The sequence below is a fragment of the Anser cygnoides genome, chromosome 8 (genome assembly GCF_040182565.1).
Source record: "Anser cygnoides isolate HZ-2024a breed goose chromosome 8, Taihu_goose_T2T_genome, whole genome shotgun sequence".
NCBI lineage: Eukaryota > Metazoa > Chordata > Aves > Anseriformes > Anatidae > Anser > Anser cygnoides.
The window spans coordinates 2950801-2974496 of NC_089880.1; the positions used below are offsets into that span (position 1 = coordinate 2950801).

Here is a 23696-nt window from a genome sequence, read left to right on the forward strand (position 1 = left end):
GTAGTTTCCAATCATACGATTTTCAGAATAACAACAAAGCGACCTCATGTGCAGGAGTACTTTTCTAACAGACGGATTTAGCAGTTTTTACTGTATGGCTACTGCTTTCTTATGGCCTCTGCTGTCCCTCGCTGATGCTAGTTAGGACAGCACCTGTGTGAATGTTGGATACCTTCAATGGTCTGGTTGGATTTGCTGGACCGAGAGAGGCAACTTTCAGGGGCAAGGTGCCGGCTTGTTTAGTTTAAGATGGTAAGGTGCATTGCACTTAGCTGGTTCGTAGTCTGTTCCTGGAAGCAGGTGGAAATGGAGCTCGAGTAGGAGTCTTTTTCAAGTGAATAAAGTCAGTACTCATCCTGGGGCACTACAGAGAAAACTAACATTTTCTGTACAGGAACAAAGAAAAACAACAATGTTTTTGCAAGTGAAGCTAATAGATAAGAAGAATAATTCTGTCCTCTATTATAAGCAATCTCAGGGATTCAGAAAATGACAGTAACACTTTAGCATGCTAATAGGTTCACCTACCTTGAAATGTCTTAAGAAAAGACTGAGGGGATCAAATTATTCAAATAATCACAGCCAAAGACTGGTGCCTGTTGTGGTACAAAGTATTTCTTAGGGAAATCTTGGTCCAGAAAGAACTAGAGAGGCTAGCAACATGTTGTCTTTTGCAATTTATTAGATAACAAAGATTATGCAGGAAGAATTTGGACCTACTGGACACAAACTAAATGGTGTTCAGAAAAGGCAGTGTTTCTCATAAATAATTGAAGTAAGTCTTAAGACTTTGAAATAATACTTTTGCAATGTTATTTTCTTGGTCTTATTTATAAAAGTCATAAGCCCACAAGACTCTAGGAACGATCACTTTTGTATTGGCTTGTGGGTGTCTAGCAAAACCTGGGTATTGCAATGCAGAAGTGGTTGTAACCTGGACATTTTATGTACGTGAGCATGTCCCCAGGGGTCCATGCAAAATTATATTTAGGGTCGGTCAGCCTATTTTGAGGACACTACGGTAGTGCCTGCAGCCTCTCTGCAGAGCTAGCTACAGAGAAGCAGCAGGATGACATGGTGTCAGCTGTGCTGCGTGTCATGGAGCTTGTGCCCACTCTGCCGCCACACCACCATCTCTGAGGCAACTGTATTATGTCCCCTGCGTGCTGAACAGCATCCCCATTCCTTTGCTGTGTTGGCTCCTGCCTCGCTGTGGCCACAGGGCAATTGCTGCAAAGTGCAGGACGCTCATGTGAAGGTGGGTTTCAGCTCGTTCTGTGTGTGCCAAGTAATCCTGTTAGAAAGAGGAGTTAAGCTGGGCATGGTCTGTGACTAAGGAGACACAAACCCGCCGGTCAGTGCTTAATAACGTTCACCCGTGAAGTTTTCAAAGCAGCTGCAGACCTGTGATTTTAAAGTTGCCTCCAAATCCACTTGCTTTGCCAGACCTGTTGTGGAAGAGCATGGCTGAGAATAAACCTGTTGCCTGTGTGTGTTAGAGCTATAGGCCTGGTTTATAAACCTGAACCTGTATTTAGTGAGATAGAAAACAGGGAGATGAATTGGGTACTGTCTTAGGGTATGTTTATAAATGATGCCTTCTGCTTCCATGCAAGTTTGTTTTACCCAATTAAAAATGAAGTTGCGTTGTTCCAGACAGGCTCCTCTGTACAATAAGTCAGAGTTATCCTCATCATTAAACCACTGGTATTTTGGATTACTCCTTAAACATTATATATCATTTTAAAATCCACACATTTAATCTCACTTTTCTTTCCAGTAAAGTTTGGCTGTTATACTTTTATTTATGGTTGCCTAAAACAGGCTTTGCAATACCATCCAACCTACTTTCAGAACATATGCAAGAACAGGATCTTTTCTGATGAGCGCTAGGAGAATAATATATATCCTGGGGGATTTTCCCCTCTGTTTTTTAATATATATATATATATATATTTTAATTGTTTTAGTCACCCATGTGAGTACAGCAGCAGGAGCTTCTTCCTGATGTTTCCTCTGGAAACCTGCAGCAGGTGTGAGTGGCAGCATCAAATCATTGCAGCTCTAAATATACTTTCTTCTCCTTTTTCTTCTTCCAGCAGAGGAAGGACCTGAAGTTGGGGCTGGCTGAGGTGAAGGGCACATGGAAGTGGCTCATTCAGCTGCAATCTGTACGCTGTGCACAGTGAGGGGTGGGATGGACTTGATGGAAGCAGCCCCATCTTGGGAAGAGGTTGATTAGAAAAATGGCATGAAGTTGTAATTTATCATCAGCTCTGGATATATTCTGGGGAGTCCCCTCTCGTGATTGGGATTAAATTATGTGTGGTGTTAATGCAGAGTCTTCTGCAACAATGTAAATGAGTTGTTAACATGGCACTTCACAGCCATAATAATTCAAAGCTGGTAGCAGGCTTGATGGGTCTGCAATAAATGTTTTATTATTTAGGAAAAATATACTATACAAGTTGCAATGTGCCATGCTCATTCATGCTGTAAATCAACAAAGATCAGCAGACTGAATAGAAAAATGAAAAGCTTATTTAGGAACTGACACAAGCTTTCAGATGAGCAGGGATGGCTGAAGTTAACTGCATTCATTTTTCTTTGCTTGTCACAGTTGCCACTTGAATTTCACTGCTAAAGATTGTGGATAGTTTTGCTTTATGAAATTATATCTACAGAAACAGTATTTGCATTTATATAGGCTTAGTTATAATAAAGTTTAAGCTTAACACACCCCCTTGCCTTTGCAAACAAACAAACCGATCAGCCAACCAGAAACCCCTGTTAAAATAATATTTATCCCTTGGTTTTTGTAGATCTGAATAGGATTCTGCTAAATGGGTCCCACTGACTGCTGTAAAGACCTAAAACTGGTGAGCATGTGAAGTGCAGGAATGCGAAGCTATGGCCTCCCCTCCAGCTTCAGCTTTGCTTTAAGGCTACCTCTGTCCTCACATGAATTAAAAACAAAGCTCTCTTAAAAATGTGGTGAGTGAAAGCACAGATTGGGTGGAAGGGTTGGGAGACTGGGAATTAACATGGTTCTCATGGTGTGGTGATGGAATTCCTGAAACGTGTGCAGCTGCCATCCTCTCTTCTCTAAAACAGTCATAGAGAGCTCATAGTGAGTTTGCTTCACAGAGGAAAAGTTTTTGCTTCTGAGCCAGGCATTTGTATACCAAGGAAAGTCCAGTTAAGATGACTGAATTGTAAGTGTCATAAAATAGAGAAGGCAAAGGACATTTAATTATAGCTGTGGTGCCAGGGAGTGGTATAACAAAAGAAAAAATGTTCACCTACAACAGAGTGCTGCCTAGCGCATTTGGTGTAATAGAGAGACAATATATGGTCTAAACATGCACTTTGAAGTAGTTCAGAAAGCTGTATCTTCTGATTTTTCATGTAGATGTTTTCCAATTATCAACACAGTTTAAGAAAAAGTAATATTTTTTTTAAGTATCGAGACCTTCAACTTTGTTCACAGGTTGAAGAAAAAGCATTATGCATTAAGACAAAAAGGTTGCCTAAGAAAATGTATTCGTGACCCAGAAGAATGTATAATTGATGTGTGTGGTTGTCTGGATGGAGGAATAACAATAGCAACCATTAGCGACAAGAGCTGGAACAAGTCAGGCAGTGAGGCAGGATGTGTTTTATAGGTCATCTGGGCTCCATTCAGATCTACAGGTTGCTATTCCTTCTCTATACTTGAAAGCATTTAATGGATTATTATAAAAGGAAAAGGATGGTATGCAATAATGGTTTAAATTGAAGCTGTGTGTATATATCACCACTGCGTGACTTCTAAATGAATGCTTCATTTTCAAAATTCTCCTATGGCATACTTGAAAGTTTGCCAGAGCATCAAGGAATTAAAACAATGAATTCAGCAGCAGCAACAGTAAAGGACACTGAACACTACTGTATAGGAAACAGTTTTTCTATTTTGTGACATAGACTGCTATAAATAAGGAAAGCTCACCAAGAAAGATTTTTCCAAACCTGCTGTCTATTCTCTTCAAGGCACATGAACTGTTTTTGATCTGTGGTTTTTTTTTGTTTGTTTTATAATATTAAGAAAAAAGAATTTTGGGAAGAGGCTTAACAGTCAAGCTATCAAAGCTGAAAGTGCGTGTTACGGAACTCAAATTCGAAATCCCTGCTTGCCTGGAAAATGTTTCTTTCATATCAAAATTGATATAAGTTACAAGGTGGAGAATCTTTTCTGCTTTGTTTCACATGAACATAAAAGTTTTATTCCTGCTTTTAATGGGTAGTATTTTACAAATGTAATGGAACATAATTTTACCAGGTTTCCCTGAGGGAAAGTCATGGCATGATTACACAGGCAGTCCCATCTCATTTAGTATAATGCTTACAATATACATGCAAATATACGTAGGCTACTCAAGTTAGAGGTAGATTGAATGGCATTCAGATAATCATAGAGTGGTGTAGATCCTGAAGATAGTTTTGCAAGAGGAATATGGAATGAATGTCTGCAGGCACACGTACCCCCAAGTAATGTTTCCCTGTGATACAGAAGCTTCCAGCTGTGCCAGACGGAAGAACCTGGCATGTGTACGTTGAGTGGTTCAGGCCAAATGTCTTAGCTCGGTCCTATTTCAAACCCCATCGCTAGCATAGCCCAGCAAGTGGAGAAGGAAGATAGATTAAGGAGACACAAACCCTTGTGGCTTGCAGTGTGCCCGGCAGTCAGGACAGCCTGGGAGAAGGAGCAGTCCCATTCCAGGCAGAGCTCTCGTATCATCCCTTGGGATGTGGGGTTGCAGGGTGGCGGGACGGACACTGAGGGGCTCTGCAGGCATGCAAGAAGATTCAGGCTGGGTCAGATAGAGGTACAGGGTGACATAATTGGTGAATTTCACACCAGTGGATTCTGCTCTCCAGAGTCATTGCATGGGGAAACGTTCAGCTGTATGGATCAAATACGTCTTTATTATAATAATAACAAAATGATTTAATACAGTGCAGTGCAAACTGCAATCCCAGCATGCTGGGTGGACATGTCAGGAAAGTAACTTGCAAGCAGAAATCTGTGCTATAAGCTAGTATGAAAGGTCTTACATTTGTGGACTTGCAGGGGTGTTCTTTCTGGCTTGGCTTGTGCAATTGCGAAGGAGAGACCTGTAGAAAAATGATCTGAATGGCCTGTTTTCTTGCAGGAAATGATTGAGCCATTTTAAAACATTCTACCAGCACATGTGAATGTAGCATATTCCCTAGTTCATGAGCAATATAAAGTCTTTTCCTTGCAGCTTTATTACTTCTGCTGAAATTGTAACAGATTCTCATATCAGACTTGTCTGTCACTTAGCCTGAATTAGATCAGAGTACCATCACAAGATCAGAGAAACTACCCAGATTTTCACTGGTGAAGTGCTGTAAGAGTATAGTGTGCAGAAACCTGGACTTGTTACTACTTCTTTGGAGATGCATGGAGGAGATGATCGTAACCAGCCTGGTGTCGAAGCGACAGCAGTTCCTAGTGCTCTCCTGCAGGACTGCTGGCAGCAAAGCTGCCTCCTTCTCCAGGAGCTTGGGGCTGCTGCTTTAGCTGACATCTGGATTGCAGGTGTGAGGACAGCAGTGGGGCTGGCAGCTGCAGTCATCTTTGAGTAGGCAGATCCTTTCTCTTTGGGTTTGAGAATGTCAAGGTATAATAAGGGCAAACAGTGGAAATCATAAAAAATGAAGTACGGAAGCTCAACACCTCTGTCTATGTTAGATTTTTCTTAAACTTTCCCACTATTGCTGTTAGTAGCTCATATCTGTAGGGAATATTAATGGATATGTTAGTGCAAAATATGTATTACAGATATGTGCCTATATCTGCTGTGGAGAAAACTAAAGACAGCATTTACAACAAAAATAACTTTTTGTATCATAGTTAGTGCTGTCTGTTCCCTGACCCATTTGAAGCCAACCTGCTATTTAGTGTTCAAGGGGAATATCTGTTTAATATATATATATATATATATTACTTTATTTTCTTTGCGTTTGTTTGCCACATCTCAATTACTTATCAGTACTTGGGAACATGAATTGTATCAATTTCCTTTTAGTCATGTAAAATTTATCATTCAGATAAACTAAGACCTGAGTTGGTTTCAGGCTGCAAAAGAGTTTACTCTTCCTTGTTCATTAGTTAACATTTCATCTGTTAGCCTGGGATGGGTACATTTCAGAATGCACCTTATTTAACCTCTAAAAATGTATCCTATGTTCGGTGACAGGGCACCCCAGATCCATGCCTGCTCTGCTCATCCTTTTAGAGGACAAAGTTGCCAGATGCTTTCCATCACAACCTTGTCTCATGAGACTACCTTGTTTGTCTGTCTTTTTTATCTAAAGAGATGTTTTCAGATGGGATATAAGACTGATATAAAGTTGTGTTTCTTTGTTGTTTGCTTTTCAAGATTTGCAACAGCTAAGTAGAGCACTGAAGTTGGTGATCTGTTGGGTGTCCCAGGCTCTGGGCATGCTGTTGTCATTTTCCTCTACAAAGGATGTCTGTTTCTGCTACTTGCAAAATGTCTTTAGCTTTTTTTTTTTCTTTTTTTTTTTCCCAATACATTTGCGAACCAGGTAACCAGGCATTGTGGTTTAATATCAACCAGAAATATACAGTAGGTAAGATTTTTGTTTAAACAAGAATTGTACCAATTGTAGGAAAATTCAGAAGAATGAAAAGTGTGAAGTAAGCGCATCAAAGCTAGAGGGGTTTAAGCTCCTCTGTGTGGATGATCTAATTCAGAAGGAAAATGGCCTTAGTTCATGGTAGCTTAATCCTCTTTTACACTAAAGTCAGACCACTTCTCAGTGAGAATATCCACACAGGAATTTAATGTATTTTAACTTACATGCATTATTATCATGGGTTTAGTTGACTCATCTTAACTTGCCTGAATGACCTCTTGCAGGGAAAAAAAAAGACACCCCCCCCCAAACCAACCAAACAAAAAAACAAGCAGCAAACAAACAAAAACCTATACACAGATGTATGGTACAAGCTTTATTTAAAATGTAGTCATGCCCATAACTTGCTGTGGGTTTTTCTGTAACAATGTGAAGTGATAGGTGAGAACTATTTCATAAACTGCACTTACATACCCTGATTCCACAGAGTAACAGAGTTAATTTCTTATTTGCAACTGCACTGCCCAGAAATATTTGGAAAGCCTCAGAATAAGTGCTTGATATCTGCTCATGTGTTGGAAACTACAACACCAGTGACTCTTCTTCATTCAGAATTCCAAACTCTGGAATTTTGGGACTTGAATGTCAGCAAAAATAATCTCTGTGATTAGTCTTTGTGTAATCATCATCTGTGCTTTTTTTTCAGTCCAAAGATATAAAATGATACCAGTCACTTTGGAGAAATTTGTCTAACACGATGTCTATATCAGCAGAATCCCAGAAGCATCTCTGAACTTGCATGGAGAACTTGCGGTTGATACCTGATGGGAAGAAAGGGAGGAGAAACACTGACCAGCCAGTTTTCCAGCATGTCTTTGGAACAGTTTTCTTTGAGGAATGTTTTTAATGTCAGACAAATGGCAATGACAGGACAAGATAGTGCTGGAGGCATGCAATGGTGCAAAATGTTGGCAGAAACCAGGATTATGGAAGTCCACTTTTGAACAGCTTAGAGCACCACTGGCACACAGGGGCATCCCAGTTTTTGCTGCTGCTCGTCTGATTCACCTGGCTACCAAGGCAAATGTAATGGAAGATTTCTTCAGAATGATGCTTGCCTCCTGAACGGTAAGTACCAGCTGTTTTGGGACACTGTTGACAACTTTGTGAAGCTACTGTGAACAGGAAGTGCTACAGAAACTTCTTGGCCTTCCATACCAGGCCTTGGTGTTCAGCAAAATCACGTTATGCTTAGATGATATTAGGCTGGTGAGTTGCCGTGGGTTGTTAACGTAAGATGATCCAGCAAGGCTGAACACAGTGGGCTGTTCCTTTCTGTGGCTGAAGAAATCGCTTAGTGAGAGGAAAAATACATTCAGAAATGTAGTGGGTGCACCAGAAATGCTGAAGGGCTGCTGTTTTGTAGGTTGCCGTTCCTAGAGGAGGGGAAGCACAGGCTTTATAGGTTACATTGAAAGGTCTGTGCTGCCGCATAACCACTACTGCTGCGGTGGACTGCCTTTTTTCGAAGTTCCTTTTGTCATCATTTGAGGTTATGGAAGGTGCAGCAAGCAGTAGAAGCAGAGCTCCCCGCTAAAACAAGAGGTACAAGGGGTTCTTTACAGATTGTTTAAATCTTTCTTCCTTGTTTCTGCAGCCTCGTTTGAGCAGTTTACTTCACAGTGAGTTTGGCCTGAAGCTTAGAACACTAATAAAGCTGTCATATAAAAAGCATTACTGGTATTTGAGGAATTAAGCCTGTATTTGAGAAGTTAAAGTTTGCCCTGCCTTTTTTTTTTTTTTAGCAATGTTTGTGTACCATGCCTTTTTGAGTTAATGCATAACAACTTGAGTCGGCTAAAAGTGTATGGCATTAATGAAACTGTGAGCTACATAAAAGACTAAATTGCTTTTTCTTTTTCTGTAATTGCCACTACAATAAAAGCTGCCTTTACTGTAAAATTTTTCAGGGTTAACCCCTGCAGAGCTCTCAGCTTGATGAGGGAGAAGTGTGATTAGAGGTGCGTATGGGAGGAATAAGGGGGAGAACAGCTGACTACTGGTAATTAGGGATGTTCAAAGACTTTAGGCAGCAGAGGCCAAAAGTTGCAGCCGTGCTGTCCAGTGCCTGGGACGAATTGCAGTGTACTGAGTGGGGATCAGCTGTGGTCCCTCAGCCCAGTAGCTTTGGCAGCTCTGTCCTGCTTTGTACCCTTTTCAGAACCCAGCTGAATGCTGCAGAGAGTGACTGGAAGGGGATGAGGGGACAGCTCTGTTTGTAATTCAGGAGAAAAAGGTGAAGGAAGTTTTTATTGTTCTCTGCTATGACTACTGTTTTGACCAATAGCCATAGATATTCTAGAGCGAGAAGGCAAATGTGGCAGTTCCTTTATGCAAGACCTGGAACCAAACCTCCTGGTTTACAACTTCTTTTACCTTAAAAAAAATGCATGACTTCATCTCCTGAACTGTCAGTAGAGATGCATAGGTTTAAATGGACATACATGGGCAGAGGTCTCAGCCAGCAGAGCAAGAGATGGTTTTGGTGGATACACAGTATATTTAAGGGATAGGCATGCAACCATCCCAGTAATTATGCCATCTCTACGTTAATCCTAAATATAAGCAAGTCCGCTTCTACAGAAACATCAGCAACATGTATTGTATTAGAGCATTCACCACATACCAGATTTTGGTAATGTAATACATTCTGAAAGTTAGAAGGGTCTCTGTCAAGGATATAGGCATCGAGTCTGTATATCTACTGTTAAAATCTACTTTTGTTTTTAAAGTGTAATAAAAATGCCATGTCATTATGATGAGAGACTATCTTAGGTGGAGGGATTGAACATAGTATTTTTGGTATTCCTGTGGTCAAGTGATACAAAATGCTAAGAAACACTGCTGACAAACGCTTCCCCTGCTTTCAGTACCCTATGTCATCTGTTCTGTGTGCTTTTCTCCTTTTCTTACTGTTAGAACAGAAAATACTTTTAAAAGCATGGAAAGTAGTAGACTTTTTAAATGTCTGAAATACCATTTCATCTGGAGAAAGGTTTAGAATAAGTAACCTGACGTGTTAGAAAGGGTTGCTAATTATCTGAATTTCACTGTGGTTTAATTAGCAACATCTACGGTAGAGGATGGAGGTGTTGCTTGTCACCTGCCAGGGAAAATGTTGTCTTTCAGAAGAGGGTAAATAATGTCAGCCAAAATACAGCCTGATTTTAGATGTACAAAAACATTTCCTTTAAGGACTTTTGATGAACTTAGCTGAGTGGGCCTTATCAATGGAGTGGGGAACTAAGGTACGAATGCCCCGACGATCTCTTCCCCATCCTGGGCAGGTCTGAGAGCCACCAGCATCCTCAGTGCTTGCTGTGAAAGGAGACAGCTCTCACTGGAAAAGGCTCTTGGGGTGCTGCTGGATGGACACACTGCATTCAGCGGCTCCTTACAATTAGAGGAGAAATGAAAACAAGCAGGAGTGTCAGTTCATGGATATCAGACTAATAATGCACTATCTGTGAACCAGGTGCATGCTAGCAGAAGCAAAATATTTCTGGTTAAGTGTGCTTCGTCTTGATGTTATGCTTTCTTTGTTGTCCTTGTTAGCTGTTTTAATAAATGCAGTCTGTAATTCCCTTTTAATATATTTTATAGTTAAGGGAATTGGGTATAGATAGTGGTCATTTGTTATGGATAGCTTTGTCCATAGCAGCTGTATGCTTGGAAACACTGGAATCATCTTAATGAGGTGGTGGGTCTGAGCTGGAAGTTGTTGGGGTCAGTGGAAAGGTGGCATTTGATGTCTCTTGGATCCAACAAAACAAGGTTGAATCCCTGTCTAAGATGAGAATTGGTAATGTTTCTGTAATCCAAGATGTTATTTTCTTGCCTGCTCTGTGCTTCTAAGCTTATCCTTTTTCCAGAGTAAGGATTCAACAGGTTGGTAGGCAGGGTAGGTACAGCTGAATTATGTAGTAGTTAGTATTTCAGTAATCATTTCATGTTCACAAAGATGTTCTGAACTCTTTGCTTAGAAATGAAACTATTCTTATGGCAAGCAGTATATATAATGTATTTCTGCTTTGTAATGGAGGAGAGCAAAAGGGGATGTTCATTTCTATGACCGGTATTTTTAAATTTTTATGAAATTTTAGTCCTTAATTATTACAAAAGAAATTGTTTCAAAAATACATTTTTTTCCATAGACAGGATTACATAGTAAAAAGTGTTTTGGACTGGCCTTTATGACAGCGTCCGTAACGATTTTGAATGTATTAGGCAAAGCAGAAAAGAAACAGCTAATCTGCTGCTCGTAGGTAAATTATTTTTCAGTAATTCAATGAATAAAGTCAAAGCCATGAAAAAAAAGGGGGGGGGGCTGATTAGGTGTATGTGTTTATCACAAAAATATCAAAAAAATTAAGAGACAATGTGGCCTACCGTGTAGTCTTTTTGTAGTCAGGATATTTTTCCACAGCATGTGCATCCTGCACATAGGTACCAGTACTGTAATAGGCTTTACCCATTGCACCAGGTGGGGCTGTGGAAATGGTGTGAGTGGAAACTTGATGAGCCCTACACACCAAAATTATTTCCTTCAGGCAACCAAGGGGTACAGAAACACCATTATCACAGGATAAACATTTTTCAGAAAATAATCTGCCCATTCTGGCATTCTGGTTTTCAAAGCAGATTTACAAAACAAACCAAAGAAAGAACCTGCAAATGAAGATGCTGAGTAGCAGGGACCCAACAGAGAGGTTGGTTTATGACATTATAATTTTCATTCCTTTCCTGCTAACTTTTCAATTGCACCTGACTATCTTGTTTTTCTGTTTCTCTCATTTCTCTGTCCCACAGGAGTGAGTGACCTCAACATGGCTCCCTGTGCAGGAGCTGCTTGCTGCTCCACAGGTGCTAGTTGTCCTTTCCTCTCATATCACCTAATTGATAATATAATAACTTCATCCCAGAGCACGTCTTCCCAACATGCTTTTACTGCAGTTTGCAACCTCTGTTTCAGACCTAAAGAAGGGCTTATTTGCTTGTCTATTTTTCCCCCAACTCTAATAGCTGGTCTCATAAAAGATATTGCCTCCTCCCGTAAACCTTGGCTCTCTAGCCTATGTACATGTTCCCTGGGGGAAGCGAGCAAGAAAACAATCTCCTCAAACCTGGAATTTCCTTGTGAGAGTGAACTGTAGCCATTGAATTACAGCATTTTTTTATAGCGATTTATAACAATTTTACTGATCCCTACTCATCTGATTTGAATATGTGAATATGGACTTGAGAAGGGAAATTGAAATATCTCCAGGGCTGTCCACTTTGTGGCCAGCTTGAAAGATGCTGTTCTGCCTGCACACCCGCACGGCCCAGCAGATGAGGACTCACAAGCTTTGGCCAGAGTTGAATGAGAGGCTATGAGGGGTGTGTGAGTCCCCATTTGTGTCACATCATAACGTCATACCCAGCAAGTGATGCCCTCCTGCCACGTCCCCGGTATGAGGGCCTCCTGTGAACAGAGGAGCCACAAGGCTTCAGGCAGCCCCTTCCTGAGGGGAAGGCTGGAGGCACGAGGACGGGGGCGCTGCTAGGCCTTGCTGCAGAGCTCCGGGCGTGAGTTGCTTTTGGGAAGCTGGCTGTGGCATCGCTTGCACAGCTCTCAGCCTTAGGTCAAAACCCTCCTGGGGTTTTCCCCCTTGAAAAATCACCAACCTGTTTCTGAAATCAGGCAATAAAATACGGTGTGGCAAACCAAAGCAGTGGATCTGGCCCCACGCTGGGGCACCCTTGGGGTCATTCAGTGCAATCACACCTGATCGTACTGAAGAAGCGATTTGGAAAGTGCTTAATCTGTATTTTTTGGAAGTGGCTTCATCAACTGATTGCCTTTAATTTCTGATACAAAATACTAATGTAAGAAATGGGTGAAGTTTAACTCACAGAGACGCTTCTCTCACTCATGAGTAAGTCTGCGTTCAGCTGAGAAAGCAACGGACATGTACAAAGTACTAAGGAAAGCAGATTGATTAACCTGACCATCCTTGTTAACTACTTCTGGTAATATAAAAACTAGAAGCATTGCATGAGACTGAGGTGATGAGATAAAAGGATATAATGTGTTGTTATCTCTCATTGCCCCCATGTGTTGTTACGGGACAGTCTAGGCTCTACTTAATTCAAAACATAATGTTACATTTATATAAATGTGTCCATTATCTTAAGTAACATTAAAACAGGGTCATAAACACTCTTCTTCAAGTCAGCAGCCAGTGGTGCAATGTAGTTTGGTCTGTAACTCTTATGTGGACAGTTTTCTTCGCAGTGTTTTTAGCAATATCTTTGGGGTATGTGGCATTGCCCAGCGTGAGGGGGCAAACAGAGCACCCTGGTGCAGCCAATGTATCCCTGTGAAGGGGTGCTCTTGACATGTAGCTCCACTGTTGCTGTGTAGTCTTCTGTATTTGTCTTTTATGGAGAATTCATGGGTCTATTCCTAATTCCCTAAATCTGCCAATTCTGTGTTTCTCACAGAAATGCCTCCTCTCAGAAGTCTGTCAGAAAAGCTGGTCTTGGGCACTGGGTGATGCTGTGCTCACTCCCGGGGGCAGCCAGGAGGGACCTGTCTTCAGCAGGAGCCATGCCCCTCCTGGGGTGAAACGCAGGTGTGGAGGGGCTGAATTTAATGTGTATTGATCACAGGGAAGGAGAAAAATTGTAAAGGAGGATGTCACTGGTACAAGGTGAGCTCAGAGCTGGGTTGTTTTGCTTACTTTACCCCATGCTATGTGGACCTGTACTATTTTCTGTATGTGGAATGCTCTTGGGCTACCAGTCCCCTGCGTGCCAGTATTGCAACTTGTCACTGTCCAGCCTTCCTCTGTTGGGGTTTGTCACAGCAGCTCCTTGCCTGTCTTTCATTGCCTCTGGGGATGTTCAGTGCTGGGTCCAGCCCAGCTGGTGGGGACCAGGTCCTTGTGTCACATTGATGCTAATTGTGCTGGGCTGTAGAAGCTTCATTTTCTACTCATTTTTGGATGAAAAAACTCCACAAGAACAGCCTCGCTGGGCAAGTGGGCAGGGGTGAGGTTGCGGGGTGAGCAGGGGGAGCCCAGTCATGAGCAGGGCCCACAGCCAACATGCACGGCCCTGCGGCTCAGCCAGCACTGCCAGCGAAGGCACACCAGGATTTAAGCCACGATGGGCAAACAGCGGGACCGAGACAAAGGGAGTAGCAGAAAAGCTGGTGAGCGGGAGACAGCAGAGAGCAGCATGGAGCCACGTTGGCGGCCGCCCACGCCATAGGGCCAGGCCTGTGAGGAGATGCGTGCTAAGGCTGATAGCACAAGCACTTCTGGTGCGGAGCCCTGCTCTGTGTGAGGGCACGTTGCCTCACTTGGCAGCCAGAGCTCTAGCGAGGGTGCTGGGTTTGACTTGGAGAGCACAGGTTGGCGGATGGGTTCTGGGAAGTGTACGTTAATCGCTGCTTTGCAAACTGTTCCTGTTCCACAATCAAGCCCGTAGGCAGCGCGTGTGCTGCAGGGTTGTGGGAGCTGCCTGGCGCCGCTGCGCTGCCTGCCTGCATCTGCGCACATCGTGCTGCCGAAGTACGTTGTTGGTTTTTAATCCGACGGCAGGGAAGCCTCCAAGCACAGCTTAAAAAGAATAAAATTGCGGTTGTACTTTAGGGAGCAAAAATGATCTCCTTTGGCATTGTGCTGTTATAACAAATGCGTGTATGTGATTTATCCTAATTAAAAAAATGACAGACATAAGCCAGAAAAACGTCTGTAAATGACAGAGTCTGGTCCTGTCTTTGTTTATCACCATCATAATGCATTGCTGGCCTCCTAAAATCATTAGCCTTTGTTACTTGGTATCAGCCACAGGCTTTGAATTGAGGAATTAAAAGTGTGCAATAGTGAAACAACGTGAGCATTTAGAAGTGGGATCAGCGATTCAGTTATGCTCGATCCTTCTTTATTGCTGTTTTGATTTTATTTTGTCTGTTTGTTTAGCAGGCTTAGACAGTTTTTCTAGCCTGCAGTTGAAAAACAGAAACCTGGAGTGGTGATAAGAATTTTCCCTTTCTTAGAGTGAATTAAAGGGTTATCCACTGTATAAGGCCACCTCTATCGAATTAACACTGGCTGTTTCCCCATGTGTGTCGAGTAAGTTTTCAGATTAAAACAGACCTCTGAAGTGATATACACGGGTGCATTAAAGAAAGATCCTGCGATATTCTGTATCAAAAAGGTTAAACTCATTGGATTCTATGTAAACATTCATTTTACCCTAGCTAACCTGTAAAGATTTCATTTTGCTTCATTTATCTTCTCCCTTACCCTATGCTAAACCATCCCTAGCTTCGATGAAAGAATCATGTCTCCATTCATTTCCTATCTTGCTGAATTGCCTTCGCATTTCCTATCATCTGCACATAATCCTATTCTCTCCATTATTGTCTTAATACCAAGTACAGCACAAGATAATGGATAGGCACTGTAATAACAGTGTGGCCTGTAGGAGCCCCTCGAGGGAAATATCTTTGACGCTGGTAGAATATTAATGCATCCCAGGTTCCTGATCTTCCTCTTTCACTTCATCTCCTGTTTTCTAAACTACATAATGACTTTCATATACATGACAAAAGCATTAGAACAGAAAAAGACTCATTGATGAGCAGCAGGGCTGTGTGATATTAAGAAGCACTGTTCTCAGTTCTTTGTACATTTTTTGACCACCATCAGAGACGGTGTATGCAGGTAATTTCTGATTTGAATAGATACAGGCATAAAGAAGCATTATCATACTCTGTTAATCCAAATGCCCATCACAGGCACTGCATGAAAATAAATTAACATGTAATTCCTCAATAATGCATCTGTCTACAGGATGATTTTCAGCAGATTAAAAACAAACAACTTGATATCACTTAGAAAGGCTAGTGGATTGTTTTTGAGACGCTTAATCATCAGCAGATTATGAATGGAACAGTAAATCAAAGCAGGGTATGTTAAACAATGTAGACTGTGTTGTAGCGGCAATTTACTGTACATAATTTTTTAATAAAAGGGAAAAATTGATTTTTGAGTGTAAACATTGAATCCTGCGAGAATTTAGCTGCTATTATTGAAAAGGAGAATGTTAAAATGTTATTCTTGTCATGTAGAAGTAATAATCTTTCATTTCTTTTACAAGAAACAGAAGTTTGCTCCCGTCAGGACTGCCTTTAGCATAACTCCTTTTTTCTCTCTCTCTTTTTTAGGACAAATTGTATCTCTTGCTATTGTATTTTGCTAATGTACTCCTGAATCATTCCCTACCAAAACAGGGTGTATACCCTGGTGAGGAAGAGGAACCTCTCAAACTCCCCTTTCATGCCAGAAAGCGATCTCCAAACTTGCTTGTGCTGTGAGCTCCGGCTTTTAAACACAGAGATCCCCCTGACAAACCAACCCTCGCCTCTCGTCCTCGAGGAGTGGCTGAAGTTGAGTCTGGCTCTGTGTTTTTGATGGGAGCGTGGCTCAGGCGCTCTGCAGCAGCCCTGCCTCTCCCTCCTGGTGCCAGCTGTCGTAGGAGCAGAGCAGCTACTGACCATCCATCATTGCAGATAATATCTGAGGAGAAATGGGGAAATTATTTCAAATGAAGGACCTGAGTTAGGAGCAGGAGGCGAGCAGCCTGGTGCTGGCTGTGTGCTGGAGGGAGAGATACTGACTCGGGGAGAGTCGAGAGCGAGAGAGAGCTAATGTACAAAAGTGCTGAGCAGATGCGTTTTGAGGTTTTAAAAAAAGAAAAAAAAACAACAAAAAGATGCTTGAAAACTAATTACACTTTAAATCAATGGTTAAGACAGTCCTTAGGAAATGCACAGGTATCCTGTGCTCTAAGAGTGCGGCTGTTTTCCCATGTTTCCCACTAAGTAAATGCTACGCGGTGCCTTCCAACTTCTCTGCTCCATCCCAGCCCGGCTGCCAGGGCTCCGGGGAGTCCCAGGAAATGTCACGGCGAGTGACTGAAGCCATACTAAAAGAAATCTGTCCCGAGAGGAAAAGAGGAGACAGTCTGTCTATTCCTGGCCTTACTTTTGTTTTATTTATGCCCTAATTTTATTTTCAGATGATTCACTTGATTTATTTCGCTGCTTTTAATGTTGTTTCTTCTGTTCTGAACTCGAATGGTACTGTGAAATAGTCTAATATTGAATTATGGTACTTCTGCATTTTAAACTGTGCTCAGCAGGGTGGAAAACGCATGTGAAGCTAAGAGACATCGCGTAGTACATCAGAAAGCTGAAGTTGTCCCTTTGAAACCTGGTAAAAACTATGTTAGCGAGTTCTGTTGCTATCATTATAAATGCAATGCCTTCTCTTTCACATGTGTTTACTTGCCAAGAGAAAAAATGACATCCTGTGTGACACTGGTAGTGTGGGATCCCAGTCTAAGAGACTGTAAACAAGAAGAGGTGAGAAAGAACTCTGCTCACTACTTCGAAAATTCGCTTAAAAAATTGTCGTGGTCTAAATTTAGGTCTGGAATCAAAATATTATTTTTTTTCACTTCCTCTTCAACAATGGGTCTGGCTTATGGCTTTTATTGTGATTCTTCCATGGTTGCCCTACAACGGAGGACAATAATCAACTTAAAATAAGATTTTAGAAACCAGACCCCCAAGTCTTCTGGCAGCCCCAGGGCAGCACCCTCCCTGCCGCTGTTTCGGGGGCCGCAGCCTGAGGTGGCTGCTCTCCCGAAGTGCAGGGTGGTGGTGGTCCTGCAAGCCTGACAAGTCAAGTCCAGTTTAAGCCCCTTTCTGCTTTATTTGTATTTATTTACTACGGACCTTTACTGTGTCCGTAGTACTGTGTCTGCTATTATGTTCATTGTAACTGAGCATGGTAGGAATTATTATTCACGTGGTGACAAGAAGAAAATCCAAGACTCTAGCAAAGGCTTGAGACCCAGCGTGGTAGTTTTTGCATGGACTCAGAGCAGGAGCCAGGCAGCTTAACATCTGTAGAGATGAAAACAACAACAACAGAAAAACAGGCCTGGAAAAAAGGAAATAATGCAGTGTATGTGTGTGCATGTGCGCGTAGTACCGAAAATTGATGGGCATTATGGTCACAGTCCTCAAAAGAGCTGTACCTTTGATCACCATTATCAAAACCGAGAAAGACTTTGAATGTCTTCAAACTACCTTAGAAGAAAGATAAAAATGTGTGTCCTTGTCGTCAGGTTTGGGCAGAGGTCAAGCTGAGCCAGGCAGGGCGGCAACCTGCAGCAGTCGGGAATTTCTCTGCGACCCGAGACCGTGTGAATGCATCCTCCCTGGGACCTTGGGTGGTCGTGGCTTGGACTGGGGAACTGTGCTAAAGAAAAATACATGCTGTCTTCCGAGAGCTTGAATGAATGGATTTCAATTAAAACCCTGTTTTCAAATGTATTTTCGATCGTGTTTTAATTAGGTCCCTGTGATCTGTCCCACTGCTGGGTGGTCAGGCTGAAGGTGGTGGGCTTGTAGCTGCTCACAGTTGCTGTCTTCAGTTTGCGGGGCTTTTTGTTGGAGGGAAGCATGCCATATGTGCCTTTCAGAAACCTCAGATTCACGTGGCTCCTGTTTGTTGTTTCTGACTTACTAAGTACTGCTGACTGCTGCTAGGATTTTCTTCTCTTGCTTAGAATCACCTTCAGGATTTTGACCATAAATGCTTTTTTCCGATTTTCCTCTTTTTTTTTTTTTTAAATCCCAGTGGTTGGGTTCATGTCATCAGTCTGGATTTACAGGAAAAAGTACTGTCTTTGCAGGGCTCAAATAGAACTTTGCCTTTGGTACACTGTATTTTTCCTGTAACTGCTGGCATATAGCAAAATTATCTTTTAAATTGAATTCTAACAATTAAGCTCAATTTTACTATTCAAATACAATTTTGTGAGACAAGACAAACTCTGCTTACCAGCCTTTCCTCGGCATCTCTTGAGGAGGGGTTAAAAAAAATATTCTGAATTATATAGCTGAACTTTGCTACTGGCAAGAGAATTGAGGTGGATTTTAAGTTTAGTTTAAATATTATGTTTTACAGATTATCACGCCTCTTCTTTTTTAAAGTATATTGTTAGTAAAAAAATTCAAATAGATCAACAAGCCATTTTCTCTGTTCTATGTAGCTGTACTTCCACTATTAAGAAAAAAATGTTCTCCATTAGATTATCTGTGATACAACCATTTTTTGTATTTTGAGATATCGCATGCATTGTGCTTGAAATATACTTGAAAGGATTTTTTTGTGACAGCAGCTCATGTTGTTTCTAATCTTAATCTAGGCATCACTAATTTCATGTTTGCAAGTAAACATAGAAATGAATGAAAATCCTCCTAGAATTGTAATTGGTGCCGCTCTTTTGTATTCCGGGTTTCAAATCTGTGTGTAATTGTCAGTGCCCTATAGAAATGTTAATTATCTTGAATAATCCTGTTTGCCTTGATCAGGCTGGAGCAGTGCTAATCAGTAAGAAGGTGACACCCAAGAAAGTTAGAAAGCAATATGTCATTAAACTGATGTGGGGAAAAAAAGAGAGGTAGGGTTGCAGCTGGGATGGGGAATGTTAGGTGTCTGTAGGGAAAAGGAGCTTGCGCTGACAAGCAGAGAGTGGGTTTTGGGTGGTAAGGGGAGGCCACCTAAAGGAGTACAATTTGAATCAGCTGCAAGGAGGAGGAGAGACCTGGGGAAGTGCTGCAGGAGAGCTAGGACCCCGCAGCAACATCTCCTCCCCGCCCTGTACTCGCAGGGGTCAGTGTCCACTCCACTGCCTGCAAAGGCGTTTGGTTGTGGTGCAGAAAGGGAGAAACGGGACTGTCTGCGGGAGCGTGATTGCTCCTTGACCACTGTGTGCACTTCTGGTGCTGTGACAGCCAGCAGAAAGGACTTGCTCATGGATGCACTGCAATGCCCCTGCGCAGCTGCCCCTTCCTTGTGTGTGCTCCCATTGCAAGTGCAGAGAGCAGTGGCTGCAGCCTCTCCCGTGGCCATTGTTAATGGCAACCTGGCCTCTCTTATAGCTGGTGGCTGCAAGTACGCGCAGGTGGCTTGGTGCAGCGGTGGCAGGGTACTGGGACCGTGTCCAGGAGGCACTGGTGCACCAGGCTCTGCTATCCGTAGGACACATGGGTGCGTGCTCAGCAAGCGGGCTATGCTGTCACCTGTGGTGTCGTCTCCTGCTCAGAATGCCAGTTCTTCTAAATTTGCGGTCCAACTGATTTGATGTGAAAAAAAATAAACTTGACATAGCATTTAAAAAAAAATAAAATAAGGCTGTACAAATAATTCTGCTCATGCATTTGTAGAGGGAGAAAGAGGGAGAGGACAACCTGTTATCGAAACTACAGAGTGCTCTGAGCTTCCTGAGAGTAGAAGGGAGAGTCTGTGAATTTGGGAAACAATGAGCTGTGAACATTATCATCCTAGGAAAAGGAATACCCAGGGAACAGGAGGCTCACTTGAACTTTGAATCAACTCTGAATTTTTGAGCCGGCGTGTTCATGCAAACAGGGACACTAAAACTCATCCTGTGCTGAGAAAGTAAAAATTACTGCTCTGGAGCACAAAAATGTCTTGGGAATATAATTACCTTTTTTTTTTTTTTTTTTTTAAATTAATGTAATTTTTTGATTAGTAGCTGCAATAATAGAATAATTTGCTTGCTTTTTATTCAGATTTAGTCTATTGTGGGATGGGTTTTTGTAGGAAGACTTTATGTAATCAAATATAGCAAGAAGTTGAATAACGTATGTTTTATGATTAATTTGTGATTTATGAAAAGTTTCCCTATTTTTTTTCCCCTCTTTCTTATTTGTTGACCCTGGATTTCATAGTTTTGGTTCTTCAGGATTTGTGTGTTATTCATCATATGATGTTTATCCTTACCACCTCCTGCATGGCATAGAGTACACATTAATTTGCTTCTGATCGCTCGTGGTGCTTGCTGGGGGCAGTGTTTCAGATAACCAGCTGATAACAGGGCTGTTTCTAGCGAAGTTGGCCAAACCCACACTCTGCTGCACAGTAGCGTGGGGCCTATTTTAGGGGTTTAGCAGGTACCTGCCATTTACCAGGGCTCTCCTTTGCTGAGCTTGCCGCTGCTGTGGCTGTGTCAGCCTCCCGTTTTCTTGGAAATGCTGCCTGACCGAGTGCTCTTCCCTCAGACACTGGAGCAGGGACATTAATTACTGTGATGCCTTTTCATTTTGAAACTGGAATACTGAGTTTTCTCCTTAATGGACTTCCAGCCTGTACTATGTGGGGATTCAAGTGAATTAAAATGCTCTGCCAGCAATGTTTTACGGGCACCAAATTTTGCACTTACGTTAAACCTATTCTCCAATCGTTCCCCTGACTCCCTCCTTGATAGTTTCATATATTTTTTTTAAGAATATGATTGATCTCATTAAAAGGTGTTAACACCTCTTTAATCCCATCATCAAATTAATCCCGTTGATACTGTTAGTATCTTAGTAATGAAATATAGAGGAAAAATTAAACTCTAATTTGGCATTTTCAGATTTCCAGTGCTGCTAAAATGACAAGCATCATTGTACCAGCCCTCGTGCTGTCAGAAGCTCCCCTAAGAAGGCTGTTAGCCCTGTTGATGAGCTGGAAGCACAGCTGCCTCTCTGGCTAGCCTCAGACAGCCACGAAGGGGTGATCCTCCGAAGAGCAGGACGCTCTGTGACGTGAGGAACACGACCTCCTCCCTGCACTCATGGCCCTGCTGCCTGTATGCCTGACACGTGTAAGTGCACACTCCTGCTCCTTGCCCTTGCGTGGCTGTGGAGGTGATGCTGTCCTGCTGACAGACACAAGTACCAAGGTCTTCCTCTCTCAGCATTCACAGCATTCAGCGCCCTGCTGCTTGTGCTTCATAAAGGAAACTCCTTATTTTTATGTAAAAGCTGTGACACCTGACTGTAACTTGTACTGCTGCCAAAAAGAAAGTTTCCTGTTATCTTATGGCGATATCACTTTCTTTTCTCAGAAATTCAGAATATAAACACTCACTTATAGCACATCTCCTAAACCAGTGGTGTTCTGTGGACAGGAGCTAAGATTTCATAAAAATACTATTGTCAGCCAAGGTTTTGTTACGGTAGCTACAAAGTAGATGGAGAAAATCTGAAACTGTGGATAATTTGTTATCTACATATCCCTGATGACTGAATTGCACACCTGTAACTGGGAACACTTCTTGCAATGCCGTTTTTAAGTGGGAAAGCTACTGAATAAGGAAAAAAAAATCTTAACCATAAAAGAAATTGGATGTAGGTTTAGAAGAGGTGATATGTAAAGTGCCTAATTAAGAATAAAGAAAAACCCTATGCTGAAGTTTCAAAACCAAATGAGTATTGTATGTGGAGATAAAGCATTCCCAAAGGAAATGCTGCAAGAAAATTCTCGGCATTTTCTATTCATTTCTATTACATAAATTTTAAAATAAACTCTTCTAAAATATAGCACTGTTTTTATACACATCTCGAGCAGTATCTGCAGGATGCTGCTATGTGCAGGGTTGTCATGTCAGGGTGGGCTGTGCTCTGCTCTCTTCCAGGTGATGTTCTTGGATGTCCACCTAACAAAGTGACAACTTTGAGTAGATGTTGTTCACATCTTTGAGCCACCCACTCGTTGTCTTCTGTTATGATTCCTTAAGTTGCAGAGCGTATTTTGGGCATCGTTGTTACGCAACCATCTGGTTGCTCTTGAATTTCTGGAATCTGCCAATGGGACATGTGCTGACATTCAAAAAGAGAGTAAGAGACTGTTAGCCAAAATATTCCCCCTTTTGTTTTATAGATAATATTTGGCTTGCAGTTGTCACACCAAAAAGTTATGCTTTAGGAGTAAAAAAAAAAAAAAACAAAAAACAAAAAACAAAAAACCAAAAACCAAAAAACAGCCAAACAAAAAAAAAACCCACACAAATAAAAATGTCATAAAATCTTACGTAATAAATCAAGCTGTGCCCTTACTGCTTTTGACATGCTTTTGTATGGATGTTCCTACAACCAAACAGAAACAATAATGTTTACATGCAATAAAACCTCTCTGCTAAAATTACTGGTGCTAACCTGAGTCATGCATGAAATCAGCCTACCTGTCATCTGCTTGCCTTTCTGTACAAAGGCTTTATATACACCTCGTTCGGGTTTCTGTCAGAGGGAACCTACTACCTCCGGGTAAGAAAGTTGGTGTATGATGTAACCATGTTATTTTGTGGCAGGGTGATCAAACAAATCGCTGCTTTCTACTAAAAATACCAACTGAACAAATTCCTGCTGGGCGTTTGGTTGAGGTGGATTTTTCCTTTGTGCCTTCAGTGTAGATGATTGACCAAAGCCATACTTACAGCATCAGCAATCGAAACGTAGCAGCCCCTTGTTTGAACGACAGTGAGGAGGGAACTGTCTGATAGCTAAAGCTTCTCCGTACCTGGGCAGCGAGCTATGATGAACTCACCAAAAATCATGTTTGCAGGCTGTAGGAGAATAACACAGATGTTACAGCTTACCCAGTATCTCTTACTGATCTCCAGTAATTCTGGGACTGAAGGATATTGCTACAAGCTTGTCAGTTCTGTTTTAAGATGAGCAAAGAGTACATAATCCATCTGAAGATGATAACAGGGCCATGATAATGTCCCAGCAGACTGGCACTAGGTGGGCAGCAGCTGCCCTGGCACTTCACGGGGATGGGCATTCATGGGGGGCCATCGCCTTGTGAGATGGGGGGCCCTTGCCCCAGGGCAGCCACTGGCTCCGTTTTGTCCTCTGGTTTTACATGGTTCCCTGGCATAGTTTGATTTGTGAGTCTGGTTGTGGAAAAATATTTCCTTTAAATATCCTCTTCATTCTCCATTTGCATTATATTTTGGTATGAAGAAAGCAGAAACCTTAGTAAAATATATGAAAATAGTGCCTTCTGCTGGGACAGCATGTGTGTAACTGAAAGCACGAGGGTCTTCCT

The 23696-nt window shown here is 42.0% G+C and overlaps 1 long non-coding RNA gene across 1 annotated transcript; it reads left to right on the forward strand.

Moving 5' to 3' along the window:
* Positions 1 to 1486: 1486 nt before the first annotated feature.
* On the forward strand, positions 1487 to 15614 carry LOC125183166 (uncharacterized). Its single transcript, XR_007164602.2, has 3 exons — positions 1487 to 2994; positions 7440 to 7794; positions 13213 to 15614. It is a non-coding gene; the product is annotated as an uncharacterized lncRNA (long non-coding RNA).
* Positions 15615 to 23696: the final 8082 nt, after the last annotated feature.